The following is a 10,874-nucleotide window of genomic DNA, read 5'->3' as shown; positions in this document are numbered from 1 at the left end:
GTATTCATATTGAAACCCAAACTGGGTATGGACTAAATTTAAAAGGATTTTCTTCTTCTTTTTTAAAATTTCACTTGGTTATTATAATTTAATAATAACAGTATTTGTTTGTACAGACAAGCAATATTTTCTAACTCATTTAAATCGTTCTGTTTCCTAAAATGTAAGCAAACTAGTAGCTTAATTTTAACCACCATGACCCTAAGCAGGATGTAACAAAGGATGTAAATGCAACATTAAAACTGAAAGAAAGTGGTCTTTCTTTGTCCTATGTAATTTCTCTTTTCTGACGGCAAGTTTTTTCTGTCCCTCCTGATGGGAAACTGCTTTCTTGCATCCCGAATCCCTCACACACCCCTAGTCAGACGATATCTGAACATTTCTGGCAAGCTTTCTGAAGAACAGAAAGCAAAATTGTCTTCCCCTATTCATATCTCTATTTATATTTGTTTAAAACACATTATCTGTACTGTTATCTAAAAATGTATTCATATTTCGTCTCTAACACAACATTATTCTTTCCTTTGTATTAACCTTGGAGTATCTCCTATATCCTACAATGAAATACCTGATACTAATTAGAGTCTCAGAATAACAGCGATCACATTTACCTATGGGGCTCAGTTTATGGTTTGAGGAGGATGAAAATAATGCAAATCATATGCTGTAGTATTCGAGGTCACCAGATCTCAGCCCAGTAAAACACCTATTGGAGATTTTGGACCAAAGTGTTAGACTCACTGTCGATAACCATCAACAGAATTAAATAATATCTTTGGGAGAATAAAATTCAGAAACATGTAGGATAAGAAAGGAATCTGACTGAGCATCTGTGGGTGTTACAATGTTACATCAACTTGAAATATTGAAGGGTCTGCTTAAAGGCCAGGCCTTCATTGCCTTACTTCTCATTGAGCCATGGTCACCTAACATTCATTCATCGATTTGATGCTTGCTCTCCATACACTCACCACTGGGATATAGATACACCAATCAGCCATAACCTTAAACCCCCTGCTTAATACTGTGTAGGTCTCCTTTGTGCCATCAAAGCAGATCTGACCCTACAGAACATAAACTACAGAACATAAACTCCACAAGAACAAGTTGTTTTATCCAGCACAACCCAGAGATGTTTGATCAGACTGAGGTCTGGGAAGTATAAACCATTCCTTGAAAAAGGCTACTGTCATTACTGTCATTACAATAATCATCACTCATTAAGGTGTGTGTGTGTGTGTGTGTGTGTGTGTGTGTGTGTGTGTGTGTGTGTGTGTGTGTGTGTGTGTGTGTGTGTGTGTGTGTGTGTGTGTGTGTGTGAAATTCATGTACATGTTTTTAAAATGTTACTTTTCACGTTATTGCTGCTAATATAATTTGCAATGAAAACTTTGAGTGAAATTAAAAAGGAGTAGTATACAGTACCATTTTACTAGTGGCCTCAAAAATTTGGACCTCATTCTGCATGTGTATACACACACACACACAAACACATAATAGTAACCCAAATGCCTTTTTATCACTTTGCTTCTCAGTGGCTGTTTTGCCACACCACAGTGGATGATTAGAATATTTATTTTCCAGGCCCGTGCTTCTAGCGGTGCAGTAACAACTTCTCATTTATCACCCTCTACGCCGTGTCCATGCCAGCACCCTGGGCTGCGGCCGAAGGACAGCAATTACAATTTATGGCCCTTTTGATCTAGGATTAATTAAAAAGATCCGTCAAGGTGGTCCCCCTGTCTGCTGCACTTACCTTAGTTATGCTGTATTTGCACAGCAATCGGTCTCAAATGGGACAGCAGAGCATTGCAGAAGTGACCCCTGTGATTGTTTCAATAAGAGAAACCTGGAGAAATAGACTGAGGCCCAGAACTAAGGTGTTTATCAATCATCCAAGCCCAACTCCGGTTCTTTTTTTTGTTTGTTTGTTTTTTTTGTTTGTTTGTTTTTTGTTTTTTGTAAAAGAAGTTTAAGCAACCAGATAGGAGTAATATGTAATTAAAAAATAAGTATTAATATGAATTTACAATTATTGATATTAATACAAACTATTATTTATTCCTTTGCTCTGAAGTGCATATAAAATATTCTGATCTATTGTTTGAGGCAAAGATGAAATAATCAATAGTGATGCGTCATGTCATGTCATGTCATGTCATGAGTACAACACACTTGAGTTAATTTATTCATTAATAAAACTCTATATTATTCTGATGGTTCTAAATGAAGTCTTGCCAGACATCTATGGGTCAATATGAAAACAACCTAGCCTTACACATATTGACTGGAATCACTGCCTGTTACCATAGAAACAACTTCCATGCTCTGGCTGGAGTACAGTGGAACATTTGCATAATTTGTTCTCAAGTTTTAGGCTATCCTTATATGCTGAAACTTTCCCCCAGTGTGACGAATAAAGTCTCCTTGAATAAGTATGATAATATTGTGTATGCTAAAATCCTTCTGACATTTATGATAGAATTAACAGTATGTTTTCAATTATGGGAAATACTTTAAAAAAAATTTCTTTTTTTGCTAAGTTGTTTGCCATCTATGTTTGCTCAATGTACTGCTTTGCATTAGTTTTATATACACAGAGAAATTACTTATCTAATGTTAGATAGCTTGATATCAAAGTATTGTTATCAAAATATGATATCAAAAGCTATTGATTTTGTTTTAAAGGCTGCTAACTTGCTATAGATCTTGGCTAACAATACCATGTCAGATAATAACACTGAGGCTAGCTAAAGTAATGTTAGCAAAGTTTACCAATGTTGGAATTTTCTGCTCATGATAACATCATACACAAGTTTGTATTCTGCATTCAGTTGTACTCTGAGCCCTAAAACAGATGATTTAACAGTAGATAGTATAATAAATAGAGAAACACAGAAATAAACAGACCCCATTGGTCAAGATCCAACTTATATTTGGGCAAATTCCCAAATATACCTGATATCACATCAAAATGGCTTCAATTTCACTAGCTATTATTTATGTAAAACCCAAGGTTTCAAATATTACAATCCAATATTTGACTGACATATTCCATGTGGTAGTCTACTAGACCCCTATATAATAGTAGGAAGTGATGGTTCAGGGTTTAAGGTGTTAGACCATCGATTGAAAGCCCATGAGTTCAAATCCTATCATTGCTGGGACCTTGAACAATGCCCTTAGACCTCAAGTGCCCTTTTATTTAAATGAGATGAACGTAAGTTGCTTTAGATAAGGGCATCTGCCATAAATGTAAATGTAAATAGTAAACATTGACAAAAAAGAGACAAAGTACTGCATCAGGAAGTTAGCATTTATTAAAATTATTTTAATTGAATACACAAGTATGTCTTATTAAAATGCTTGCCAAATGATACAAAATTGCCATACAAGCATCAGTTTGCTGTGGCTACCCACAATTTACTTAATAAATACGCTGGAAAATATTTACATCAAAAGTCTGACATATGGTTCAAATATCTGTGAAATACTCAAGCAAGACTCATCATAAGATTGCCTTAGGAGTTTAATCACTAAAAATACCCCTCAAACAATATTGGTGCAATGTGGTGAAGACATTATACAGGTAGTGTTATAAAGCATATCAATTCTAATCAAATAATGCCATGATTCATTATTTTTATTATAGATAATGAATATTGCTGCCCGTTAATATTCCTTGATAAGCCCTGATTATTATCATCCAAAGACACAACCAGTTGTCTGAGCTGTATTTTTCTTATTCACAGGCCCAACCGTCTCCATAGTGAGGGTGGATGTACGAGTAGGAATGCACTGTGTCGAAAGAGACTTGCTCTTGTTATAGCTTAATTAGGCTCATAATGACTGAACATGACTCAGAAAAACACAGCCAATAGTGGTTATAGATTCAGCACTCACAGTGTTATGGTTTCCGGCTCTAGCCATTTGCTAGTGCTGTTTCTAATTGTTTTAAACAAATCACTATGGAAAAGGGGTATAATTAGCTGCCTAGTTCACAACTCAACAATCAATAGGGTAAAAGATCTTTGACATCAAACCATGAACAATAAGGGAGTGAAGAACATAAGCACTACAGGATAGCGCGGTATACGTAAAAATATGTTGATATATTAATGCAGACACACCTATCAACCGTCATTATTTGCTGTCAATGCAGTGGGAACCGTTCTAATATTGAAATGCAGCAATATGTGCTTACTTGGAGCGTGTGTTTATCTCTGAGATGAAATGTTGCACAGATGGATTTATGAGCTATACATTTAAGGCAGCCGGTGATATAGAGCTGTGTGATAGGTGATAAATTTCAGGACTGGAAAATGGAGTGGGATAATGTTTATACATAATAGTATACTAGTAATACTAAAGCACACAAGTGTGGTATTGTACTTTAATGATACAGAGATGCTTAACTCCATTCAGTTGCATCCCAAACACCTCCCAGTTAATGTCAGTGTGGCCATATTGTAAAGCTGCTACACCTTTGTATTGCTGGCTACATTCATACACACACAATCTATCCAGAAATCCAGCAAAGTGCAGAAACACCACACAAAGTGGGGTGGGGTGGGGGGGGGGGCGCCTTAGGCTTTGGGCAGTCTTTTGTGAGGAGACAGATAACTCTGATATGGTAAGGGGTGTTGACACGGTTTTCCCCTGCGTAACATTGATAAATCTGGTTTATTTCCCTCCAGAATGGGATCTGCTGTAAGGTAACATCTTGTTTCACACTTAACTGGATAATGGATACAGAAAGTGATGTTGTCTGGACAAAAAAATCGGCATCAGGCAGAAATCTCAGTTTGACAGGCCGGCTTTTTGTTGAGGGGGAAAGTGCTACACAAATTACACTTCACTTTGTGGACAAGGCAGAGGGTTTTGGATGGGGGTTTGAAGAAGATAATCCGTTTTTCTGATTTTCCTCACTGTAATCCCACCAAGCTATGCGTCTCTGAGCTGTCCAGATGTGCAGATCTTCTTTACCCGGCTATGTGTGCAACAAGCATCTGCTTCATTAGAGAGGGTCTCATTGATCTACAGATGACAGAGATGAGCCAGAGCTCTGTTTGCACACACTCATGCAAATGTGCATACACACACACACACACACACACACACACACACACACACACACACAGAAGAACACAGCTCTCTGGCAGAATGTGGATTTGTGCAGGCTGAATTTCAATAAGAGACAGACAGATACCTTTTTGATCCTGAAGGAAAATGCAGAGTTACAGCATAAAAAAGAGACAAGCGATGTGATGTTTGTGTGTTCTTGTTGCTTTGGAATACTGACACTAACAGACTGATTAGAACTGCAAACATCTGCCTGGATTGTATAAATTGTAAAACTATATCTGCCCTGCTTTTGTTATATTTTTAATTGTGATTACAATTGTATGCATGATTATTTTTATCCTGAAATCCGTAATAATATTTGCATATCAATAGGCAAGTGGCCTCATTAGAAGATTTGTTAGAATGAAGACTGAAATAACAGTAGCACCTTTCTGTAAAGGCAAACTGCAAATGAACTGATTCTGTAACATATAGCACTGGAAGCAGATGGATGCAAGTTCATAGTTGTTTTGTTTGTGTTTTTCTGTGAATTAGTTCATAGTCAGTATATTACAAGAAAACAATACTGTTGGACCACTAGTCTTTAATTTACATGTCATAAGTCTGCTATGTTTTTGTATTGATAAGAAATTACATGAAAACCTGAAAAACCTTCTCTTTAACCCTCTTGGATTAACCCAGAGTCTTCCATCTTCTACATCTAGGTCAACTGGCATGCAAATGCATCTATTACTCAGCTGAAGAAATGATGAGCTAATAAACATGCATGTCTATGCCTTTGATTTAAATCTACAGACTGCCAAACATGCTGATACTGAACCCTAGTGTGTATAAATAGTACATTGGACAATTGCAGTTATGCTTTTTGAAATTTTTATTATTACCTGTACTCTACTTACTTACCATATTTCTGAAAGATATTGATTATTGAATATTTAGGAAATGTGAGCAAATGAATTTCAGGTGGTTTAAATATTACCCACATTCTCTGACCAGAGATAAGTTTGTTTGTATGGATACACAAGATGAAATTGCATTTCATATTACATAGTCCACATTTTTCTGTCAAGTTGCCCATGCTACTCTTGAGATATCAGTGATCCTGACTCCTTCTGCTCTCTGCACATGCCTGATCATCCTGATGTCCTGCTACTGATCAGAGTCCTTATCGCTTGGAGGTTGCTTGCTGGTGCTGAGCATGGCCCTGCATGAACAGCCTAAAGATAGAGCGAATTGCTGTGGATAGTACCACTTAAAAACCATTGAGATGGCTTTGGATTACAATTGCCACAAACAGTTTTGTACTCAAGTCTCCATCAGTACCCAGTTGTTAACTTCAACAAGATCATGTTAAAACTATGAATGAATTTGACACCTATAACACACAGTTATAGACATATCATTTATCATGGTATCCAGTGTCACCTAGATGAGAATAGGTTCCCTTTTGAGTCTGATTTCTTTCAAGGTTTCTTCCAAACATCACACAAGGGAAATTTTCCTTGCAAAATTCCTCATTAGGAATATTTTTTTATTTAAAACTTATCATTTATATCCTTAATTTATATATGTCTTTAAAGTTGCTTTATAGAGATTATCCATCGCTTAAAGCGATATACAGAAAAAATGAATTGAAATGAATTGAATTCCACACATATATCTTGAAGCTTATCAAGACGCAGTCAGGTTAAGAATAGTTAAGAACAGTTGATTTTTTTTTTTCTATGTGTATCTCTGACTTTGAATAACAAGTTCATTAGATTAACACCCACATACCACAAACAAACCAATAAGCAGTCACTTATTATATAAAGCACATATTTAGCACATGGGTTGATTTGAAGCTTCACAATGGCAATGCATAATTAGAATAGCAATATGTTAAAATAGATAGATAGATAGATAGATAGATAGATAGATAGATAGATAGATAGATAGATAGATAGATAGATAGATAGATAGATAGATAGATAGATAGATAGATTAATGATCCAGTAGGATACAGAGAAATTAGATTATCACAAACCCAAGTAACGTAATTTGGCAAACTGTATTTGCAAACACTGTATCTATGATGTGCAGAATCATTTCTGTTATAAGATAGCAAATATACAGTATATTGCGAAAACTAGGGAAGGGAAGAGCAACACAGTGGATTATGTTCATACATCAGAAGTTCATGTGAAATAACTGTTATCTAGGCAAAAGCCCCACCAAAATCGATGATCACAGGCACCTACTGTACCACTGACCGTTTTTTCTTTTCTATCACCACTGCTAACTTCAAAACATCAGAACGTGCTTGACATATACTTAAAAAACTTCAAGTCCAGGAGAACCTTGTATCTTCAATTTTCTATGGATTTAAAGGTCAACATTTCAAAGCGTTTGTATTTTCCTAGAGCGCCTGTCACATCAACATCCCTAGTTGTTCCGCTTTGGACTTCATTCCACTCCCAGTCACCTGATTATTCATATTAACTGTTTCCAGTCTCATTCACTGCAAATATATACATATATGTATATACCTTTGCAGCCTTTACAGTATGCAGCTTGCCTTTGTTTTGAATCCTGCTGTTGGACTATGTTTTTTTTTCCCCCGACTGTTTCAGATCAATTTAATAAACATCCAACCATCTCTGCTTCCTGTTCACACTGACACACATTTTAATTATATGTCACTCATTACACTGTCAAATACTAAGGAATTATAGCTAAGTTTGCATAGTTAAGTAAAATAATAGTTAAGTATAATAATCCTGACTTAATATTACTGGAAATGCATACGAACAAATTATTTCTAAGAATTCTGATTAGATAATTCTGTTGCTAATTCTTTGGCAAATAAGGACAAAAAACAGAATATGAAAATCTGCTCCATATAATCTATATAAGAAAAGCTCCCACTGTATCTGTAACCTCTCATTTTCCCTATCATGAGCCTTTGGATTATAATCCCCCCTATTGTATATCTGTCCTTCCATCTCGATAGATAGATATTTTTCAAATTTATATTCACCCTATATATTAATATAAATGATGTCAACAATAACATGAGTGCAAAATAGATATACATGAATACACGAATTTCAAAGTTTTTTAATATTTATGTCCCCTTTTTTGCTTTATTGACACTGTGCACCTGAGGATTTGTCATTTGCTAAGACTTAAATAACTCTGACCTTCTGTACAGGTTATTTCATGTTATGGTTAATATCACACCTACATACACAAGGCTAATTTTACTTTCTACAAAATTTCAGTTAAAGTGATTGGAAGACATGAAATGGAGACATCCTTGACTACACTGGTTTGTCGTGTGTGTGTGTGTGTGTGTGTGTGTGTGTGTGTGTGTGTGTGTGTGTGTGTGTGTGTGTGTGTGTGTGTGTGTGTGTGTGTGTGTGTGCATGTGTGTGCATGTGTGTGTATGTGTGTGTATGTGTTTGTTTTTGTGCGTGTGTGTGTGTGTGTGTGTGTGTGTGTATGTGTTTGTTTTTGTGCGTATGTGTGTTTGTGTGTGTTTATGTGTGTGCGTGTGTGTGTGTTTGTGTGTGTTTATGTGCGTGCGTGTGTGTGTGTGTGTGTGTGTGTGTGTGTGTTTGTGCGTGTGCGCGTATGTGTTTGTGTGTGTGTGCGTGTGTGTGTTTGTGCGTGTGCGCGTATGTGTTTGTGTGTGTGTGCGTGTATGTGTTTGTTTTTGTGCGTGTGTGTGTGTTTGTGTGTGTTTATGTGCGTGTGTGTGTGTGTGTGTGTGTGTGTGTGTGTGTGTGTGTGTGTGTGTGTGTGTGTGTGTGTGTGTGTTTGTGCGTGTGCGCGTATGTGTTTGTTTTTGTGCGTGTGTGTGTTTTTCTTTTCAAAGGAAGGTGGATTGGCTCTGCTGTCTGCACCACTCTCCCCTGGGACTCAGTAGCAGTATGCGTCACATTTTTCAGCCATTCCTCCATCACCTCCCTCTGGCATGAGCAGAAACACAGAAGCATGACGCTAGCCTGGAGCTCAGGACTTTAACCTTTAATACCCACACATCCTAAAAAAATGCTCTCTTATTTTTTAATTTGTTAGACATTATCATTTCTGCACCATTACCCAATGCTCAAAACATATTTTCAATCATTTATTGTTATCTCAACATACACCATTTTCTGCAGATAAACCAAATGAGGGTCCAGGATGCCAAGGGTGTAGATCACATTTAATTCATTTGAATTTGAAACCCTGGCACATCATCTGGAAGCTAAATAGGGCTTTAAGTAACTTGATGATTGAGATCAGACACATAATAAATTGCTGCTGAAGAACTGTTTGTTGTTGCCATATAAAAACAAAATAGACAAAAAATATGAGTCAGTCGTTGTCAGAAGCACTGTATACATTTACTCTGCATGCAACAGAGCCTTGTGATAAAGTAATGCAATAAGGATAATCGGGAAGATATAACAACTATATGAGGATTCATGGCCTCTTTTCTCTGTACCATGTAGCAATTATATACTGTGGCTTTTGAAACTAAAACTCTAGCTTAAAAATACATTTTGTGTGTGTGTGTGTGTGTGTGTGTGTGTGTGTGCGTGCGTGCGTGCGTGCGTGCGTGCGTGCGTGCGTGCGTGCGTGTGTGTGTGTGTGTGTGTGTGTGTGTTTGCTTGCTTGCTAAAACTGGGTTTCTGGAATTGCAATAATTTTCATATATAATACCTACATTATACTTGCAACAAAACTCACCTACTATTATACAATGTCTTTCTGCAGGGTTAAAAACTTATTACATAGACTTTTCCATGCTTTTCCATTAGTTAAATCCTTGCATTTCCCATGCTAATATCAGCCTTATATAGCATAAATATAGCTACTTATCATGGCTCAGAGCTAGATGAAATACACAGGCTCAATATTATTTTAGTAAGATTTTTATAAGATGATAAACATACAGTAGTACAAGGATTTGGGCAAACATATAGACAGTGATGGAGCTGCATGTTTAACGATTTGAAGATAAAGACAACTATCCACATGCATTTGATTTGAGGTGGGATAAGAAAAGCAACAACATACACAGAGCTCATCAAAACAGAAGAAGGCCACTTTTATCAATAATCATTAAATCATTAGAAGCAATCATGAGCATGGACAGCAGGCTGTGAAATCTAATGTGATTACTATTGTGACAGATATAGGAGGTGATAGAGGTGTAGGGACTGTTGGTTTGGTTACACAGCACTGGTAGAATACTAAAACTCGCCTTTGCCTGCATGTGATAAAGCTCAATATCTCTATCTCTCTCTCTCTCTCTCTCTCTCTCTCTCTCTCTCTCTCTCTCTCTCTCTCTCTCTCTCTCTCTCTCTCTCTCTCTCTCTCTATCTCTTCCCATGTGATTTTCTAGTCACGGGAACAGCCTTGGTCAAGCCGAGGCAAAAGGTTCAGCAAGCTGTCTGTTCAATTTAGCACTAGACACCTCCTCTGTTTCTCCCTCCTTCCCTCTCTCCATCTAGCACTCCAACTCTCCCTTCATTCCTCCCTCTCTCTATGGAGGAAATTGTTTTCCTAGCCATGAGTCTGTTCTGGTTGGTGCATCTGAAAAATAACTTATAAACAAATGTACTCTTTTATCTTGAAGAGCCATTATAAATAGATGACTTTAATTATTTTCGTATTTGCCAGTAAAGGGCTTTTATGAGTTGCTGTCATATGTGCATCCAACAGACACTGGTGACACACTCATTATTGGCCACTGTCAGCTGCAGCCTGGCTGTCACCTAGCAGCTAATGAACTCAGGGTCTGGAAACAGGGCACT

Source organism: Tachysurus fulvidraco, chromosome 5, assembly GCF_022655615.1.
Source record: "Tachysurus fulvidraco isolate hzauxx_2018 chromosome 5, HZAU_PFXX_2.0, whole genome shotgun sequence".
NCBI lineage: Eukaryota > Metazoa > Chordata > Actinopteri > Siluriformes > Bagridae > Tachysurus > Tachysurus fulvidraco.
The sequence above is the reverse complement of the archived record's forward strand: the minus strand, read 5'-3'. Positions refer to the sequence as shown.